At 43.7% G+C, this 19,908-nt stretch overlaps 15 non-coding genes and 1 pseudogene across 15 annotated transcripts; 10 read left to right on the forward strand and 6 right to left on the reverse strand.

Annotated features, from left to right (window-relative positions):
- Positions 1-1,799: 1,799 nt before the first annotated feature.
- Positions 1,800-1,936, reverse strand: LOC120028286. The gene has a single exon (XR_005473417.1). It is a non-coding gene; the product is annotated as a U4 spliceosomal RNA (small nuclear RNA).
- A 593-nt stretch (positions 1,937-2,529) lies between these two features.
- Positions 2,530-2,671, reverse strand: LOC120028644. The gene has a single exon (XR_005473498.1). It is a non-coding gene; the product is annotated as a U4 spliceosomal RNA (small nuclear RNA).
- A 4,563-nt stretch (positions 2,672-7,234) lies between these two features.
- LOC120028289 lies at positions 7,235-7,371 on the reverse strand. Its single transcript, XR_005473418.1, has one exon. It is a non-coding gene; the product is annotated as a U4 spliceosomal RNA (small nuclear RNA).
- A 593-nt stretch (positions 7,372-7,964) lies between these two features.
- On the reverse strand, positions 7,965-8,106 carry LOC120028599. The gene has a single exon (XR_005473479.1). It is a non-coding gene; the product is annotated as a U4 spliceosomal RNA (small nuclear RNA).
- A 381-nt stretch (positions 8,107-8,487) lies between these two features.
- On the reverse strand, positions 8,488-8,624 carry LOC120028294. The gene has a single exon (XR_005473420.1). It is a non-coding gene; the product is annotated as a U4 spliceosomal RNA (small nuclear RNA).
- Positions 8,625-9,217: 593 nt separating this feature from the next.
- Positions 9,218-9,359, reverse strand: LOC120028604. Its single transcript, XR_005473480.1, has one exon. It is a non-coding gene; the product is annotated as a U4 spliceosomal RNA (small nuclear RNA).
- Positions 9,360-10,497: 1,138 nt separating this feature from the next.
- Positions 10,498-10,637, forward strand: LOC120028630. Its single transcript, XR_005473489.1, has one exon. It is a non-coding gene; the product is annotated as a U4 spliceosomal RNA (small nuclear RNA).
- A 1,083-nt stretch (positions 10,638-11,720) lies between these two features.
- On the forward strand, positions 11,721-11,859 carry LOC120028695. Its single transcript, XR_005473509.1, has one exon. It is a non-coding gene; the product is annotated as a U4 spliceosomal RNA (small nuclear RNA).
- Positions 11,860-12,947: 1,088 nt separating this feature from the next.
- Positions 12,948-13,105, forward strand: LOC120028701 (annotated as a pseudogene).
- A 1,062-nt stretch (positions 13,106-14,167) lies between these two features.
- LOC120028688 lies at positions 14,168-14,304 on the forward strand. The gene has a single exon (XR_005473508.1). It is a non-coding gene; the product is annotated as a U4 spliceosomal RNA (small nuclear RNA).
- A 1,093-nt stretch (positions 14,305-15,397) lies between these two features.
- Positions 15,398-15,536, forward strand: LOC120028680. Its single transcript, XR_005473506.1, has one exon. It is a non-coding gene; the product is annotated as a U4 spliceosomal RNA (small nuclear RNA).
- Positions 15,537-16,121: 585 nt separating this feature from the next.
- On the forward strand, positions 16,122-16,257 carry LOC120028776. The gene has a single exon (XR_005473532.1). It is a non-coding gene; the product is annotated as a U4 spliceosomal RNA (small nuclear RNA).
- A 377-nt stretch (positions 16,258-16,634) lies between these two features.
- Positions 16,635-16,776, forward strand: LOC120028664. Its single transcript, XR_005473501.1, has one exon. It is a non-coding gene; the product is annotated as a U4 spliceosomal RNA (small nuclear RNA).
- Positions 16,777-17,363: 587 nt separating this feature from the next.
- LOC120028297 lies at positions 17,364-17,500 on the forward strand. Its single transcript, XR_005473421.1, has one exon. It is a non-coding gene; the product is annotated as a U4 spliceosomal RNA (small nuclear RNA).
- Positions 17,501-17,878: 378 nt separating this feature from the next.
- On the forward strand, positions 17,879-18,018 carry LOC120028671. Its single transcript, XR_005473502.1, has one exon. It is a non-coding gene; the product is annotated as a U4 spliceosomal RNA (small nuclear RNA).
- A 1,099-nt stretch (positions 18,019-19,117) lies between these two features.
- On the forward strand, positions 19,118-19,256 carry LOC120028684. Its single transcript, XR_005473507.1, has one exon. It is a non-coding gene; the product is annotated as a U4 spliceosomal RNA (small nuclear RNA).
- Positions 19,257-19,908: the final 652 nt, after the last annotated feature.

Consider the following 19,908-nt stretch of genomic DNA (forward strand, 5'->3'; position numbering starts at 1 on the left):
GTCAAAAGAGGAGAGGAGTGGAAAGAAGGAGGCAGAGAGGAATGAGTCAAAGGTAGACGTGGGGAGGTTAAAGTCACCCAGAACTGTGAGAGGTGAGCCATCCTCAGGAAAGGAACTTATCAGGGCGTCAAGCTCATCGATGAACTCTCCAAGGGAACCTGGAGGGCGATAAATGATAAGGATGTTAAGCTTGAAAGGGCTGGTAACTGTGACAGCATGGAATTCAAAGGAGGCGATAGACAGATGGGTCAGGGGAGAAAGAGAGAATGTCCACTTGGGAGAGATGAGGATCCCAGTGCCACCACCCCGCTGACCAGAAGCTCTCGGGGTGTGCGAGAACACGTGGGCAGACGAGGAGAGAGCAGTAGGAGTAGCAGTGTTATCAGTGGTAATCCATGTTTCCGTCAGTGCCAAGAAGTCGAGGGACTGGAGGGACGCATAGGCTGAGATGAACTCTGCCTTGTTGGCCGCAGATCGGCAGTTCCAGAGGCTGCCGGAGACCTGGAACTCCACGTGGGTCGTGTGCGCTGGGACCACCAGGTTAGAGTAGCGGCGGCCACGCGGTGTGAAGCGTTTGTATGGTCTGTGCAGAGAGGAGAGAAGAGGGATAGACAGACACATAGTTGACAGGCTACAGAAGAGGCTACGCTAATGCAAAGGAGATTAGAATGACAAGTGGACTACACGTCTCGAATGTTCAGAAAGTTAAGCTTACGTTTGCAAAAAAAAAAAAATTCTTATTGACTAAAATGATATAGTACTGCTGGCTGGTGAAGTAGGCTGGCTAGCAGTGGCTGCGTTGTTGACTTTGTTTGAAAGTGTAGCTGGCTAGGTAACCTCTAACTGGCTAGGTAACCTCGACAATTTCTCTAAATTTCTCTAAACTACACAATTATCTTGGATACAAGGACAGCAAAGACAACTATGTAGCTAGCTAACACTACGCAATCAAGTCGTTCCGTTGTAATGTAAGTTTCTACAGTGCTGCTATTCGGTAGAAGTTGGCTAGCTAGCAGTGTTAGCTAGCAGTGTTGACTAGGTAGGAGAACGGCAGCGCGGCGGACGAAAATAGCTGGCTAGCTAACCGATAATTACTCAAAACTACACAATTATCTTAGATACAAAGATAGCAAAGACAACTATGTAGCTAGCTAACACTACACTAATCAAGTCGTTCCGTTGTAATGTAATCGTTTCTACAGTGCTGCTATTCGGTGGCTAGCTGGCTAGCTAGCAGTGTTGACTACGTTACGTTACGTTAGGACGAAAATAGCTGGCTAGCGAACCTCAATAACTACACAATTATCTTTGATACAAAGACGGCTATGTAGCTAGCTAAGTAGCTAGCTAAGATCAAACAAATCAAAGATAGCAAAGACAACTGTGTAGCTAGCTAACACTACACTAATCAAGTCGTTCCGTTGTAATGTAATCGTTTCTACAGTGCTGCTATTCGGTGGCTAGCTGGCTAGCTAGCAGTGTTGGCTACGTTACGTTACGTTAGGACGAAAATAGCTGGCTAGCGAACCTCAATAACTACACAATTATCTTTGATACAAAGACGGCTATGTAGCTAGCTAAGATCAAACAAATCAAACCGTTGTACTGTAATGAAAATGAAAATGAAATGGTAATACTACCTGTGGAGCGAAGCGGAATGCGGAATGCGGAATGCGACTACTCGCTCCAACACATCCGAACCTTGCCACCAGTGCCTCTAATGGAGGTGTATAACGTGTCTAAGGGTACCTTACTTCTTGCAAGAATTAGAGACAGTGTGGACCAAAACCCCCATTTCTGAGACTATTCTCCCCAAGACTACTTCTGACTATATTTCAAGTCATTCCAATGTAGAGTTTTGGGTTAAGTTGTCAACCAACAATAATCACTCCTCGGATGTACCTCATAGGCTATGATATGGCCTCTGCGAAAGAATATAAGAATACAGCTACTCGAAAGATTTGCAGTTTCTCGAACAGCTTCTCCGCAAACTGTATTATCTTTTGTTACATTGGTATGTCTAGCAGTCCGCCCCCTACCTAACACTTTGGTGGATTCTTGATTACATGTCATTAATGGCAAGGTGGGGTACTTGTTCATTAAATGTTACCTTTTTTCCTGTACAAAACCAATATCTAGAGCAAAGCACTTTGGGTAATCAGCACCACTGGCTCAGCTGCAATGGGTCGCAAACCCAAAACCTTTTCAATTAAATCTTGCCATCACTGCCTCTAGAGGAGGCAAGAAAAAGTGGGTAAAGTGGCTTTGGGTAACTTACTACTTGCAACAATTAGAGGCAGTGTGGGGGCAAAGCTGAAATTGTGGGCCCAAACACGCTGTTGCTGAGTTAATTCTCCCCAACACTACTTCTGACACAGCATATACTACTGACACCTTTTTTCTGTTTTTACCTAGTTGCAATATAATGTTCACCTGTCAGCTGAATCATCAAAAAAGTTATAGAGGAAATGAGTTGGGTTCAGCCCATTTTTGGTCTTGGCACTATTTTCTCTTCCACATTTATAGTAGTCTCACAAGAGACTATCAAAAATTGCCAGGATTGACTATATTTCAAATCATCCCAAGCGGGGTATTGGGTTAAGTTTTCAACTAGCAACAATCACACCTCAGATGGACTTCATAGGCTATGATATCGCATCTGCGAAAGAATGTCAAAGGATAGCTACTCAAACTGTTTGTAGTGTCTTGCACAGCTTCTCTACTAACGGTATTATTGTGTTGTTACATTGGTATGTCTAGCAGTTCGCCCCCTACCTAACACTTTGGTGGATTCTTGATTACATGTAATTCATGGCAAGGTGGGGTACTTATACAATAGATGTTACCTTTTTTCCAGTAGTAAAAAAACAATATCAAGAGCAAAGCATTTTGGGTAATCTGCACCACTGGCTCAGCTGCAATGGGTCGCAAACGCAAAACCTATTCAACTCAACCTTACATTTACATTTACATTTAAGTCATTTAGCAGACGCTCTTATCCAGAGCGACTTACAAATTGGTGCATTCACCTTATGATATCCAGTTGAACAACCACTTTACAATAGTGCATCTAACTCTTTTAAGGGGGAGGGGGGGGTTAGACGGATTACTTTATCCTATCCTAGGTATTCCTTAAAGAGGTGGGGTTTCAGGTGTCTCCGGAAGGTGGTGATTGACTCCGCTGACCTGGCGTCGTGAGGGAGTTTGTTCCACCATTGGGGTGCCAGAGCAGCGAACAGTTTTGACTGGGCTGAGCGGGAACTGTACTTCCTCAGAGGTAGGGAGGCGAGCAGGCCAGAGGTGGATGAACGCAGTGCCCTTGTTTGGGTGTAGGGCCTGATCAGAGCCTGGAGGTACGGAGGTGCCGTTCCCCTCACAGCTCCGTAGGCAAGCACCATGGTCTTGTAGCGGATGCGAGCTTCAACTGGAAGCCAGTGGAGAGAGCGGAGGAGCGGGGTGACGTGAGAGAACTTGGGAAGGTTGAACACCAGACGGGCTGCGGCGTTCTGGATGAGTTGTAGGGGTTTAATAGCACAGGCAGGGAGCCCAGCCAACAGCGAGTTGCAGTAATCCAGACGGGAGATGACAAGTGCCTGGATTAGGACCTGCGCCGCTTCCTGTGTGAGGCAGGGTCGTACTCTGCGAATGTTGTAGAGCATGAACCTACAGGAACGGGTCACCGCCTTGATGTGAGTTGAGAACGACAGGGTGTTGTCCAGGATCACGCCAAGGTTCTTAGCACTCTGGGAGGAGGACACAATGGAGTTGTCAACCGTGATGGCGAGATCATGGAACGGGCAGTCCTTCCCCGGGAGGAAGAGCAGCTCCGTCTTGCCGAGGTTCAGCTTGAGGTGGTGATCCGTCATCCACACTGATATGTCTGCCAGACATGCAGAGATGCGATTCGCCACCTGGTTATCAGAGGGGGGAAAGGAGAAGATTAATTGTGTGTCGTCTGCATAGCAATGATAGGAGAGACCATGTGAGGATATGACAGAGCCAAGTGACTTGGTGTATAGCGAGAATAGGAGAGGGCCTAGAACAGAGCCCTGGGGGACACCAGTGGTGAGAGCACGTGGTGCGGAGACAGATTCTCGCCACGCCACCTGGTAGGAGCGACCTGTCAGGTAGGACGCAATCCAAGCGTGGGCCGCGCCGGAGATGCCCAGCTCGGAGAGGGTGGAGAGGAGGATCTGATGGTTCACAGTATCAAAGGCAGCCGATAGGTCTAGAAGGATGAGAGCAGAGGAGAGAGAGTTAGCTTTAGCAGTGCGGAGCGCCTCCGTGACACAGAGAAGAGCAGTCTCAGTTGAATGACTAGTCTTGAAACCTGACTGATTTGGATCAAGAAGGTCATTCTGAGAGAGATAGCAGGAGAGCTGGCCAAGGACGGCACGTTCAAGAGTTTTGGAGAGAAAAGAAAGAAGGGATACTGGTCTGTAGTTGTTGACATCGGAGGGATCGAGTGTAGATTTTTTCAGAAGGGGTGCAACTCTCGCTCTCTTGAAGACGGAAGGGACGTAGCCAGCGGTCAAGGATGAGTTGATGAGCGAGGTGAGGTAAGGGAGAAGGTCTCCGGAAATGGTCTGGAGAAGAGAGGAGGGGATAGGGTCAAGCGGGCAGGTTGTTGGGCGGCCGGCCGTCACAAGACGCGAGATTTCATCTGGAGAGAGAGGGGAGAAAGAGGTCAAAGCACAGGGTAGGGCAGTGTGAGCAGAACCAGCGGTGTCGTTTGACTTAGCAAACGAGGATCGGATGTCGTCGACCTTCTTTTCAAAATGGTTGACGAAGTCATCTGCAGAGAGGGAGGAGGGGGGAGGAGGGGGAGGAGGATTCAGGAGGGAGGAGAAGGTGGCAAAGAGCTTCCTAGGGTTAGAGGCAGATGCTTGGAATTTAGAGTGGTAGAAAGTGGCTTTAGCAGCAGAGACAGAAGAGGAGAATGTAGAGAGGAGGGAGTGAAAGGATGCCAGGTCCGCAGGGAGGCGAGTTTTCCTCCATTTCCGCTCGGCTGCCCGGAGCCCTGTTCTGTGAGCTCGCAGTGAGTCGTCGAGCCACGGAGCAGGAGGGGAGGACCGAGCCGGCCTGGAGGATAGGGGACATAGAGAGTCAAAGGATGCAGAAAGGGAGGAGAGGAGGGTTGAGGAGGCAGAATCAGGAGATAGGTTGGAGAAGGTTTGAGCAGAGGGAAGAGATGATAGGATGGAAGAGGAGAGAGTAGCGGGGGAGAGAGAGCGAAGGTTGGGACGGCGCGATACCATCCGAGTAGGGGCAGTGTGGGAAGTGTTGGATGAGAGCGAGAGGGAAAAGGATACAAGGTAGTGGTCGGAGACTTGGAGGGGAGTTGCAGTGAGATTAGTGGAAGAACAGCGTCTAGTAAAGATGAGGTCAAGCGTATTGCCTGCCTTGTGAGTAGGGGGGGAAGGTGAGAGGGTGAGGTCAAAAGAGGAGAGGAGTGGAAAGAAGGAGGCAGAGAGGAATGAGTCAAAGGTAGACGTGGGGAGGTTAAAGTCACCCAGAACTGTGAGAGGTGAGCCATCCTCAGGAAAGGAACTTATCAGGGCGTCAAGCTCATCGATGAACTCTCCAAGGGAACCTGGAGGGCGATAAATGATAAGGATGTTAAGCTTGAAAGGGCTGGTAACTGTGACAGCATGGAATTCAAAGGAGGCGATAGACAGATGGGTCAGGGGAGAAAGAGAGAATGTCCACTTGGGAGAGATGAGGATCCCAGTGCCACCACCCCGCTGACCAGAAGCTCTCGGGGTGTGCGAGAACACGTGGGCAGACGAGGAGAGAGCAGTAGGAGTAGCAGTGTTATCAGTGGTAATCCATGTTTCCGTCAGTGCCAAGAAGTCGAGGGACTGGAGGGACGCATAGGCTGAGATGAACTCTGCCTTGTTGGCCGCAGATCGGCAGTTCCAGAGGCTGCTGGAGACCTGGAACTCCACGTGGGTCGTGTGCGCTGGGACCACCAGGTTAGAGTAGCGGCGGCCACGCGGTGTGAAGCGTTTGTATGGTCTGTGCAGAGAGGAGAGAAGAGGGATAGACAGACACATAGTTGACAGGCTACAGAAGAGGCTACGCTAATGCAAAGGAGATTAGAATGACAAGTGGACTACACGTCTCGAATGTTCAGAAAGTTAAGCTTACGTTTGCAAAAAAAAAAAAAATCTTATTGACTAAAATGATATAGTACTGCTGGCTGGTGAAGTAGGCTGGCTAGCAGTGGCTGCGTTGTTGACTTTGTTTGAAAGTGTAGCTGGCTAGGTAACCTCTAACTGGCTAGGTAACCTCGACAATTTCTCTAAATTTCTCTAAACTACACAATTATCTTGGATACAAGGACAGCAAAGACAACTATGTAGCTAGCTAACACTACGCAATCAAGTCGTTCCGTTGTAATGTAAGTTTCTACAGTGCTGCTATTCGGTAGAAGTTGGCTAGCTAGCAGTGTTAGCTAGCAGTGTTGACTAGGTAGGAGAACGGCAGCGCGGCGGACGAAAATAGCTGGCTAGCTAACCGATAATTACTCAAAACTACACAATTATCTTAGATACAAAGATAGCAAAGACAACTATGTAGCTAGCTAACACTACACTAATCAAGTCGTTCCGTTGTAATGTAATCGTTTCTACAGTGCTGCTATTCGGTGGCTAACTGGCTAGCTAGCAGTGTTGACTACGTTACGTTACGTTAGGACGAAAATAGCTGGCTAGCGAACCTCAATAACTACACAATTATCTTTGATACAAAGACGGCTATGTAGCTAGCTAAGTAGCTAGCTAAGATCAAACAAATCAAAGATAGCAAAGACAACTGTGTAGCTAGCTAACACTACACTAATCAAGTCGTTCCGTTGTAATGTAATCGTTTCTACAGTGCTGCTATTCGGTGGCTAGCTGGCTAGCTAGCAGTGTTGGCTACGTTACGTTACGTTAGGACGAAAATAGCTGGCTAGCGAACCTCAATAACTACACAATTATCTTTGATACAAAGACGGCTATGTAGCTAGCTAAGATCAAACAAATCAAACCGTTGTACTGTAATGAAAATGAAAATGAAATGGTAATACTACCTGTGGAGCGAAGCGGAATGCGGAATGCGGAATGCGACTACTCGCTCCAACACATCCGAACCTTGCCACCAGTGCCTCTAATGGAGGTGTATAACGTGTCTAAGGGTACCTTACTTCTTGCAAGAATTAGAGACAGTGTGGACCAAAACCCCCATTTCTGAGACTATTCTCCCCAAGACTACTTCTGACTATATTTCAAGTCATTCCAATGTAGAGTTTTGGGTTAAGTTGTCAACCAACAATAATCACTCCTCGGATGTACCTCATAGGCTATGATATGGCCTCTGCGAAAGAATATAAGAATACAGCTACTCGAAAGGTTTGCAGTTTCTCGAACAGCTTCTCCGCAAACTGTATTATCTTTTGTTACATTGGTATGTCTAGCAGTCCGCCCCCTACCTAACACTTTGGTGGATTCTTGATTACATGTCATTAATGGCAAGGTGGGGTACTTGTTCATTAAATGTTACCTTTTTTCCTGTACAAAACCAATATCTAGAGCAAAGCACTTTGGGTAATCAGCACCACTGGCTCAGCTGCAATGGGTCGCAAACCCAAAACCTTTTCAATTAAATCTTGCCATCACTGCCTCTAGAGGAGGCAAGAAAAAGTGGGTAAAGTGGCTTTGGGTAACTTACTACTTGCAACAATTAGAGGCAGTGTGGGGGCAAAGCTGAAATTGTGGGCCCAAACACGCTGTTGCTGAGTTAATTCTCCCCAACACTACTTCTGACACAGCATATACTACTGACACCTTTTTTCTGTTTTTACCTAGTTGCAAGATAATGTTCACCTGTCAGCTGAATCATCAAAAAAGTTATAGAGGAAATGAGTTGGGTTCAGCCCATTTTTGGTCTTGGCACTATTTTCTCTTCCACATTTATAGTAGTCTCACAAGAGACTATCAAAAATTGCCAGGGTTGACTATATTTCAAATCATCCCAAGCGGGGTATTGGGTTAAGTTTTCAACTAGCAACAATCACACCTCAGATGGACTTCATAGGCTATGATATCGCATCTGCGAAAGAATGTCAAAGGATAGCTACTCAAACTGTTTGCAGTGTCTTGCACAGCTTCTCAACTAACGGTATTATTGTGTTGTTACATTGGTATGTCTAGCAGTTCGCCCCCTACCTAACACTTTGGTGGATTCTTGATTACATGTAATTCATGGCAAGGTGGGGTACTTATACAATAGATGTTACCTTTTTTCCAGTAGTAAAAAAACAATATCAAGAGCAAAGCATTTTGGGTAATCTGCACCACTGGCTCAGCTGCAATGGGTCGCAAACGCAAAACCTATTCAACTCAACCTTTCCACCAGTGCCTCTAATGGAGGTGTATAACGTGTCTAAGGGTACCTTACTTCTTGCAAGAATTAGAGACAGTGTGGACCAAAACCCCCATTTCTGAGACTATTCTCCCCAAGACTACTTCTGACTATATTTCAAGTCATTCCAATGTAGAGTTTTGGGTTAAGTTGTCAACCAACAATAATCACTCCTCGGATGTACCTCATAGGCTATGATATGGCCTCTGCGAAAGAATATAAGAATACAGCTACTCGAAAGGTTTGCAGTTTCTCGAACAGCTTCTCCGCAAACTGTATTATCTTTTGTTACATTGGTATGTCTAGCAGTCCGCCCCCTACCTAACACTTTGGTGGATTCTTGATTACATGTCATTAATGGCAAGGTGGGGTACTTGTTCATTAAATGTTACCTTTTTTCCTGTACAAAACCAATATCTAGAGCAAAGCACTTTGGGTAATCAGCACCACTGGCTCAGCTGCAATGGGTCGCAAACCCAAAACCTTTTCAATTAAATCTTGCCATCACTGCCTCTAGAGGAGGCAAGAAAAAGTGGGTAAAGTGGCTTTGGGTAACTTACTACTTGCAACAATTAGAGGCAGTGTGGGGGCAAAGCTGAAATTGTGGGCCCAAACACGCTGTTGCTGAGTTAATTCTCCCCAACACTACTTCTGACACAGCATATACTACTGACACCTTTTTTCTGTTTTTACCTAGTTGCAAGATAATGTTCACCTGTCAGCTGAATCATCAAAAAAGTTATAGAGGAAATGAGTTGGGTTCAGCCCATTTTTGGTCTTGGCACTATTTTCTCTTCCACATTTATAGTAGTCTCACAAGAGACTATCAAAAATTGCCAGGGTTGACTATATTTCAAATCATCCCAAGCGGGGTATTGGGTTAAGTTTTCAACTAGCAACAATCACACCTCAGATGGACTTCATAGGCTATGATATCGCATCTGCGAAAGAATGTCAAAGGATAGCTACTCAAACTGTTTGCAGTGTCTTGCACAGCTTCTCAACTAACGGTATTATTGTGTTGTTACATTGGTATGTCTAGCAGTTCGCCCCCTACCTAACACTTTGGTGGATTCTTGATTACATGTAATTCATGGCAAGGTGGGGTACTTATACAATAGATGTTACCTTTTTTCCAGTAGTAAAAAAACAATATCAAGAGCAAAGCATTTTGGGTAATCTGCACCACTGGCTCAGCTGCAATGGGTCGCAAACGCAAAACCTATTCAACTCAACCTTTCCACCAGTGCCTCTAATGGAGGTGTATAACGTGTCTAAGGGTACCTTACTTCTTGCAAGAATTAGAGACAGTGTGGACCAAAACCCCCATTTCTGAGACTATTCTCCCCAAGACTACTTCTGACTATATTTCAAGTCATTCCAATGTAGAGTTTTGGGTTAAGTCAGAAAGTACATTTAATTGAAACAGTAAACCCCACTTGCCATTAATGACTGTAATCAAAGAATCCACCAAGTGTTAGGTAGGGGGCGGACTGCTTAGACTACACATTTTAACAAAAGATAATACAGTTTGCGGAGAAGCTGTTCGAGAAACTGCAAACTTTCGCGTATGCTGTATTCTTATATTCTTCGCAGAGGCCATATCATAGCCTTGAGGTACATCCGAGGAGTGATTATTGTTGGTTGCACAACTTACCCAAAACTCTACATTGGAATGACTTGAAATATAATGTCAAATTAGTCTTGGGGAGAATAGTCTCAGAAATGGGGGTTTTGGTCCACACTGTCTCTAATTCTTGCAAGAAGTAAGTACCCTTAGACACGTTATACACTCCATTAGAGGCCGGTGCAAAGGTTGATTGAATAGGTTTTGCGTTTGCGACCCATGCAGCTGAGCCAGTGGTGGGCAGATTACCCAAAATGCTTTGCTCTTGATATTTTTTTTTACTACTGGAAAAAAGTAACATCTATTGTATAGTACCCCACCTTGCCATGATTACATGTAATCAAGAATCCACCAAAGTGTTAGTAGGGCCGAACTGCTAGACATACCAATGTAAAACACAATAATACCGTTAGTGAGAAGCTGTGCAATGACACTGCAAACAGTTTGAGTAGCTATCCTTTGACATTCTTTCGCAGATGCGATATCATAGCCTATGAAGTCCATCTGAGGTGTGATTGTTGCTAGTTGAAAACTTAACCCAATACCCCGCTTGGGATGATTTGAAATATAGTCATCCTGGCAATTTTTGATAGTCTCTTTGAGACTACTATAAATGTGGAAGAGAAAATAGTGCCAAGACCAAAAATGGGCTGAACCCAACTCATTTCCTCTATAACTTTTTTGATGATTCAGCTGACAGGTGAACATTATCTTGCAACTAGGTAAAACAGAAAAAAGTGTTCAGTAGTATATGCTGTGTCAAAGTAGTGTTGGGGAGAATTAACTCAGCAACAGCGTGTTTGGGCCCACAATTTCAGCTTTGCCCCCACACTGCCTCTAATTGTTGCAAGTAGTAAGTTACCCAAACCCCTTTACCCACTTCTTCTTGCCTCCTCTAGAGGCAGTGATGGCAAGATTTAATTGAAAGGTTTTGGGTTTGCGACCCATTGCAGCTGAGCCAGTGTGCTGATTACCCAAAGTGCTTTGCTCTAATATTGGTTTTGTACAGGAAAAAAGGTAACATTTAATGAACAAGCACCACCTTGCCATTAATGACATGTATCAAGAATCCACCAAAGTGTTAGGTAGGGGGCGGACTGCTAGACATACCAATTAACAAAGATAATACAGTTTGCGGAGAAGCTGTTCGAGAAACTGCAAACTTTCGAGTAGCTGTATTCTTATATTCTTTCGCAGAGGCCATATCATAGCCTATGAGGTACATCCGAGAGTGATTATTGTTGGTTGACAACTTAACCCAAAACTCTACATTGGAATGACTTGAAATATAGCAGAGTAGTCTTGGGAGAATAGTCTCAGAAATGGGGGTTTTGGTCCACACTGTCTCTAATTCTTGCAAGAGTAAGTTACCCTTAGACACGTTTATACACCTCCATAGAGCACTGGTGGCAAGGTTGAGTTGAATAGGTTTTGCGTTTGCGACCCTTGCAGCTGAGCCAGTGGTGCAGATTACCCAAAATGCTTTGCTCTTGATATTGTTTTTTTTACTACTGGAAAAAAGGTAACATCTATTGTATAAGTACCCCACCTTCCCATGAATTACATGTAATCAGAATCCACCAAAGTGTTAGGTAGGGGCGAACTGCTAGACATACCATGTAACACACCTAATACGTTAGTGGGAGAGCTGTGCAGACACTGCAAACTTGAGTAGCTATCCTTTGACATTCTTTGCAGATGCGATATCATAGCCTATGAAGTCCATCTGAGGTGTGATTGTTCTAGTTGAAACTTAACCCAATACCCCGCTTGGGATGATTTGAAATATAGTCAATCCTGGCAATTTTTGATAGTCTCTTGTGAGACTACTATAAATGTGGAGAGAAAATAGTGCCAAGACCCAAATGGGCTGAACCCAACTCATTTCCTCTATAACTTTTTTGATGATTCAGCTGACAGGTGAACATTATCTTGCAACTAGGTAAAAACAGAAAAAAGGTTCAGTAGTATATCTGTGTCAGAAGTAGTGTTGGGGAGAATTAACTCAGCAACAGCGTGTTTGGGCCCACAATTTCAGCTTTGCCCCCACACTGCCTCTAATTGTTGCAAGTATAGTTACCAAAACCCCTTTACCACACTTCTTCTTGCCTCCTCTAGAGGCAGTGATGGCAAGATTTAATTGAAAAGGTTTTGGGTTTGCGACCCATTGCAGCTGAGCCAGTGGTGCTGATTACCCAAAGTGCTTTGCTCTAGATATTGGTTTTGTACAGGAAAAAAGGTAACATTTAATGAAAAGTACCCCACCTTGCCATTAATGACATGTAATCAAGAATCCACCAAGTGTTAGGTAGGGGGCGGACTGCTAGACATACCAATGTAACAAAAGATAATACGTTTGCGAGAAGCTGTTCGAGAAACTGCAACCTTTCGAGTAGCTGTATTCTTATATTCTTTCGCAGAGGCCATATCATAGCCTATGAGGTACATCCGAGGAGTGATTATGTTGGTTGACAACTTAACCCAAAACTCTACATTGGAATGACTTGAAATATATTCAGAAGTAGTCTGGGGAGAATAGTCTCAGAAATGGGTTTTGGTCCCACTGTCTCTAATTCTTGCAGAAGTAAGGTACCCTTAGACACGTTATACACCTCCATTAGAGGCACTGGTGGAAAGGTTGAGTTGAATAGGTTTTGCGTTTGCGACCCATTGCAGCTGAGCCAGTGGTGCAGATTACCCAAAATGCTTTGCTCTTGTATTGTTTTTTTACTACTGGAAAAGGTAACATCTATTGTATAAGTACCCACCCTTTGCCATAATTACATGTAATCAAGAATCCACCAAAGTGTTAGGTAGGGGGCGAACTGCTAGACATACCAATGTAACAACACAATACCGTTAGTGGAGAAGCTGTGCAAGACACTGCAACAGTTTGGAGTAGCTATCCTTTGACATTCTTTCGCAGATGGATATCATAGCCTATGAAGTCCATCTGAGGTGTGATTGTTGCTAGTTGAAACTTAACCCAATACCCCGCTTGGGATGATTTGAAATATAGTCAATCCTGGCAATTTTTGATAGTCTGGTGAACTACTATAAATGTGGAAGAGAAAATAGTGCAAGACCAAAAATGGGCTGAACCCACACCATTTCCTCTATAACTTTTTTGATGATTCAGCTGACGAGTGAACATTATCTTGCAACTATAAAAACAGAAAAAAGGTGTCAGTAGTATATGCTGTGTCAAAGTAGTGTGGGGAGAATTACTCAGCAACAGCGTGTTTGGGCCCACAATTTCAGCTTTGCCCCCACACTGCCTCTAATTGTTGCAAGTAGTAAGTTACCCAAAACCCCTTTACCCACTTCTTCTGTGCCTCCTCTAGAGGCAGTGATGGCAAGATTTAATTGAAAAGGTTTTGGGTTTGCGACCCATTGCAGCTGAGCCAGTGGTGCTGATTACCCAAAGTGCTTTGCTCTAGATATTGTTTTGTACAGGAAAAAGGTAACATTTAATGAACAAGTCCCACACCTTGCCATTATGACATGTAATCAAGAATCCCAAAGTGTTAGGTAGGGGGCGGACTGCTAGACATACCAATGTAACAAAGATAATACAGTTTGCGGAGAAGCTGTTCGAGAAACTGCAAACTTTCGAGTAGCTGTATTCTTATATCTTTCGCAGAGCGCATTCATCATGCCTATGAGGTACATCCGAGGGTGATTATTGTTGGTTGACAACTTAACCCAAAACTCTACATTGGAATGACTTGAAATATAGTCAGAAGTAGTCTGGGGAAATAGTCTCAGAAATGGGGTTTTGGTCAACACTGTCTCTAATTCTTGCAAGAAGTAAGGTACCCTTAGACACGTTATACACTCCATTAGAGGCACTGGTGGAGTTGAGTTGAATAGGTTTTGCGTTTGCGACCCATTGCAGCTGAGCCAGTGTGCAGATTACCCAAATGCTTTGCTCTTGATATTGTTTTTTTACTACTGAAAAAAGGTAACATCTATTGTATAAGTACCCCACCTTGCCATGAATTACATGTAATCAAGAATCCACCAAAGTGTTAGGTAGGGGCGAACTGCTAGACATACCATGTAACAACACAATAATACCGTTAGTGGAAGACTGTGCAAGACACTGCAACAGTTTGAGTAGCTATCCTTTGCATTCTTTCGCAGATGCGATATCTAGCCTATGAAGTCCATCTGAGGTGTGATTGTTGCTAGTTGAAAACTTAACCCAATACCCCGCTTGGGATGATTTGAAATTGTCAACCTGGCAATTTTTGTAGTCTCTTGTGAGACTACTATAATGTGGAAGAGAAAATAGTGCCAAGACCAAAAATGGGCTGAACCCAACTCATTTCCTCTATAACTTTTTTGATGATTCAGCTGACAGGTGAACATTATCTTGCAACTAGTAAAAACAGAAAAAAGGTGTCAGTAGTATATGCGGTGTCAGAAGTAGTGTTGGGGAGAATTAACTCAGCAACAGCGTGTTTGGGCCCACAATTTCAGCTTTGCCCCCACCTGCCTCTAATTGTTGCAAGTAGTAAGTTACCCAAAGCACCTTTACCCCTTTCTTGCCTCCTCTAGAGGCAGTGATGGCAAGATTTAATTGAAAAGGTTTTGGGTTTGCGACCCATTGCAGCTGAGCCAGTGGTGCTGATTACCCAAAGTGCTTGCTCTAGATATTGGTTTTGTACAGGAAAAAAGGTAACATTTAATGAACAAGTACCCCACCTTGCCATTAATGACATGTAATCAAGAATCCACCAAGTGTTAGGTAGGGGGGGACTGCTAGACATACCAATGTAACAAAAGATAATACAGTTTGCGGAGAAGCTGTTCGAGAAACTGCAAACCTTTCGAGTAGCTGTATTCTTATATTCTTTCGCAAGGAGCCATATCAGCCTATGAGGTACATCCGAGGAGTGATTATTGTTGGTTGACAACTTAACCCAAAACTCTACATTGGAATGACTTGAAATATAGTCAGAAGTAGTCTTGGGGAGAATAGTCTCGAAATGGGGGTTTTGGTCCACACTGTCTCTAATTCTTGCAAGAAGTAAGGTACCCTTAGACACGTATACACCTCCATTAGAGGCACTGGTGGAAAGGTTGAGTTGAATAGGTTTTGCGTTTGCGACCCATTGCAGCTGAGCCAGTGGTGCAGATTACCCAAATGCTTTGCTCTTGATATTGTTTTTTTACTACTGGAAAAAGGTAACACTATTGTATAAGTACCCCACCTGCCATGAATTACATGTAATCAAGAATCCACCAAAGTGTTAGGTAGGGGGCGAACTGCTAGACATACCAATGTAACAACACAATAATACCGTTAGTGAGAAGCTGTGCAAGACACTGCAAACGTTTGAGTAGCTATCCTTTGACATTCTTTCGCAGATGCGATATCATAGCCTATGAAGTCCATCTGAGGTGTGATTGTTGCTAGTTGAAAACTTAACCCATACCCCGCTTGGGATGATTTGAAATATAGTCAACCTGGCAATTTTGATAGTCTCTTGTGAGACTACTATAAATGTGGAAGAGAAAATAGTGCCAAGACCAAAAATGGGCTGAACCCAACTCATTTCCTCTATAACTTTTTTGATGATTCAGCTGACAGGTGAACATTATCTTGCAACTAGGTAAAAAGAGAAAAAGGTGTCAGTAGTATATGCTGTGTCAGAAGTAGTGTTGGGGGAAATTAACTCAGCAACAGCGTGTTTGGGCCCACAATTTCAGCTTTGCCCCCACACTGCCTCTAATTGTTGCAAGTAGTAAGTTACCCAAAACCCTTTACCCACTTTTCTTGCCTCCTCTAGAGGCAGTGATGGCAAGATTTAATTGAAAGGTTTTGGGTTTGCGACCCATTGCAGCTGAGCCAGTGGTGCTGATTACCCAAGTGCTTTGCTCTAGATATTGGTTTTGTACAGGAAAAAGGTAACATTTAATGAACAAGTACCCCACCTTCCATTAATGACATGTAATCAAGAATCCACCAAAGTGTTAGGTAGGGGGCGGACTGCTAGACATACCAATGTAACAAAAGATAATACAGTTTGCGGAGAACTGTTCGAGAAACTGCAAACCTTTCGAGTAGCTGTATTCTTATATTCTTTCGCAGAGGCCATATCATAGCCTATGAGGTACATCCGAGGAGTGATTATTGTTGGTTGACAACTTAACCCAAAACTCTACATTGGATGACTTGAAATATAGTCAGAAGTAGTCTTGGGGAGAATAGTCTCAGAAATGGGGGTTTTGGTCCACACTGTCTCTAATTCTTGCAAGAAGTAAGTACCCTTAGACAGTTATACACCTCCATTAGAGGCACTGGTGGAAAGGTTGAGTTGAATAGGTTTTTGCGTTTGCGACCCATTGCAGCTGAGCCAGTGGTGCAGATTACCCAAAATGCTTTGCTCTTGATATTGTTTTTTACTACTGGAAAAAAGGTAACATCTATTGTATAAGTACCACCACCCCTTGCCATGAATTACATGTAATCAAGAATCCACCAAGTGTTAGGTGGGGCGAACTGCTAGACATACCAATGTAACAACACAATAAACCGTTAGTGAGAAGCTGTGCAAGACACTGCAAACAGTTTGAGTAGCTATCCTTTGACATTCTTTCGCAATGCGATATCATAGCCTATGAAGTCCATCTGAGGTGTGATTGTTGCTAGTTGAAAACTTAACCCAATACCCCGCTTGGGATGATTTGAAATATAGTCAATCCCTGGCAATTTTTGATAGTCTCTTGTGAGACTACTATAAATGTGGAAGAGAAAATAGTGCCAAGACCAAAAATGGGCTGAACCCAACTCATTTCCTCTATAACTTTTTTGATGATTCAGCTGACAGGTGAACATTATCTTGCAACTAGGTAAAAACAGAAAAAAAGGTGTCAGTAGTAATGCTGTGTCAGAAGTATGTTGGGGAGAATTAACTCAGCAACAGCGTGTTTGGGCCCACAATTTCAGCTTTGCCCCCACACTGCCTCTAATTGTTGCAAGTAGTAAGTTACCCAAAACCCCTTTACCCACTTCTTCTGCTCTCCTCTAGAGGCAGTGATGGCAAGATTTAATTGAAAAGGTTTTGGTTGCGACCCATTGCAGCTGAGCCAGTGGTGCTGATTACCCAAAGTGCTTTGCTCTAGATATTGGTTTTGTACAGGAAAAAAGGTAACATTTAAGAACAAGTACCCCACCTTGCCATTAATGACATGTAATCAAGAATCCACCAAAGTGTTAGGTAGGGGGCGGACTGCTAGACATACCAATGTAACAAAAGATATACAGTTTGCGGAGAAGCTGTTCGAGAAACTGCAAACCTTTCGAGTAGCTGTATCTTATATTCTTTCGCAGAGGCCATATCATAGCCTATGAGGTACATCCGAGGAGTGATTATTGTTGGTTGACAACTTAACCCAAAACTCTACATTGGAATGACTTGAAATATAGTCAGAAGTAGTCTTGGGGAGAATAGTCTCAGAAATGGGGTTTTGGTCCACCACTGTCTCTAATTCTTGCAAGAAGTAAGGTACCCTTAGACACGTTATACACCTCCATTAGAGGCACTGGTGGAAGGTTGAGTTGAATAGGTTTTGCGTTTGCGACCCATTGCAGCTGAGCCAGTGGTGCAGATTACCCAAAATGCTTTGCTCTTGATATTGTTTTTTTACTACTGGAAAAAAGGTAACATCTATTGTATAAGTACCCACCTTGCCATGAATTACATGTAATCAAGAATCCACCAAAGTGTTAGGTAGGGGGCGAACTGCTAGACATACCAATGTAACAACACAATAATACCGTTAGTGAGAAGCTGTGCAAGACACTGCAAACAGTTTGAGTAGCTATCCTTTGACATTCTTTGCAGATGCGATATCATAGCCTATGAAGTCCATCTGAGGTGTGATTGTTGCTAGTTGAAAACTTAACCCAATACCCCGCTTGGGATGATTTGAAATATAGTCAACCTGGCAATTTTTGATAGTCTCTTGTGAGACTACTATAAATGTGGAAGAGAAAATAGTGCCAAGCCAAAAATGGGCTGAACCCAACTCATTTCCTCTATAACTTTTTGATGATTCAGCTGACAGGTGAACATTATCTTGCAACTAGGTAAAAACAGAAAAAAGGTGTCAGTAGTATATGCTGTGTCAGAAGTAGTGTGGGGAGAATTAACTCAGCAACAGCGTGTTTGGGCCCACAATTTCAGCTTTGCCCCACACTGCCTCTAATTGTTGCAAGTAGTAAGTTACCCAAACCCCTTTACCCACTTTTCTTGCCTCCTCTAGAGGCAGTGATGGCAAGATTTAATTGAAAAGGTTTTGGGTTTGCGACCACATTGCAGCTGAGCCAGTGGTGCTGATTACCCAAAGTGCTTTGCTCTAGATATTGGTTTTACAGGAAAAAAGGTAACATTTAATGAACAAGTACCCCACCTTGCCATTAATGACATGTAATCAAGAATCCACCAAAGTGTTAGGTAGGGGGGCGGACTGCTAGACATACCAATGTAACAAAAGATAATACAGTTTGCGGAGAAGCTGTTCGAGAAACTGCAAACCTTTCGAGTAGCTGTATTCTTATATTCTTTCGCAGAGGCCATATCATAGCCTAGAGGTACATCGAGGAGTGATTATTGTTGGTTGACAACTTAACCCAAACTCTACATTGGAATGACTTGAAATATAGTCAGAAGTAGTCTTGGGGAGAATAGTCTCAGAAATGGGGGTTTTGGTCCACACTGTCTCTAATTCTTGCAAGAAGTAAGGTACCCTTAGACACGTTATACACCTCCATTAGAGGCACTGTGGAAAGGTTGAGTTGAATAGGTTTTGCGTTTGCGACCCATTGCAGCTGAGCCAGTGGTGCAGATACCCAAAATGCTTTGCTCTTGTATTTTTTTTTACTACTGGAAAAAAAGGTAACATCTATTGTATAAGTACCCCACCTTGCCATGAAATTACATGTAATCAAGAATCCACCAAAGTGTTAGGTAGGGGGCGAACTGCTAGACATACCAAGTAACAACACAATAATACCGTTAGTTGAGAAGCTGGCAAGACACTGCAAACAGTTTGAGTAGCTATCCTTTGACATTCTTTGCAGATGCGATATATCATAGCCTATGAAGTCCATCTGAGGTGTGATTGTTGCTAGTTGAAAACTTAACCCAATACCCCGCTTGGGATGATTGAAATATAGTCAACCCTGGCAATTTTTGATAGTCTTGTGAGACTACTATAAATGTGGAAGAGAAAATAGTGCCAAGACCAAAAATGGGCTGAACCCAACTCATTTCCTCTATAACTTTTTGATGATTCAGCTGACAGGTGAACATTATCTTGCAACTAGGTAAAAACAGAAAAAAGGTGTCAGTAGTATATGCTGTGTCAGAAGTAGTGTTGGGGAGAATTAACTCAGCAACAGCGTGTTTGGGCCACAATTTCAGCTTTGCCCCCACACTGCCTCTAATTGTTGCAATAGTAAGTTACCCAAACCCTTTACCCACTTTTTCTGCCTCCTCTAGAGGCAGTGATGGCAAGATTTAATTGAAAAGGTTTTGGTTTGCGACCCATTGCAGCTGAGCCAGTGGTGCTGATTACCCAAAGTGCTTTGCTCTAGATATTGGTTTGTACAGGAAAAAAAGGTAACATTAATGAACAAGTACCCCACCTTGCCATTAATGACATGTAATCAAAATCCACCAAAGTGTTAGGTAGGGGGCGGACTGCTAGACATACCAATGTAACAAAAGATAATACAGTTTGCGGAGAAGCTGTTCGAGAAACTGCAAACTTTCCGAGTAGCTGTATTCTTAATTCTTTCGCAGAGGCCATATCATAGCCTATGAGGTACATCCGAGGAGTGATTATTGTTGGTTGACTTA

The sequence above is a fragment of the Salvelinus namaycush genome, chromosome 2 (genome assembly GCF_016432855.1).
Source record: "Salvelinus namaycush isolate Seneca chromosome 2, SaNama_1.0, whole genome shotgun sequence".
Taxonomy (NCBI): Eukaryota; Metazoa; Chordata; class Actinopteri; order Salmoniformes; family Salmonidae; genus Salvelinus; species Salvelinus namaycush.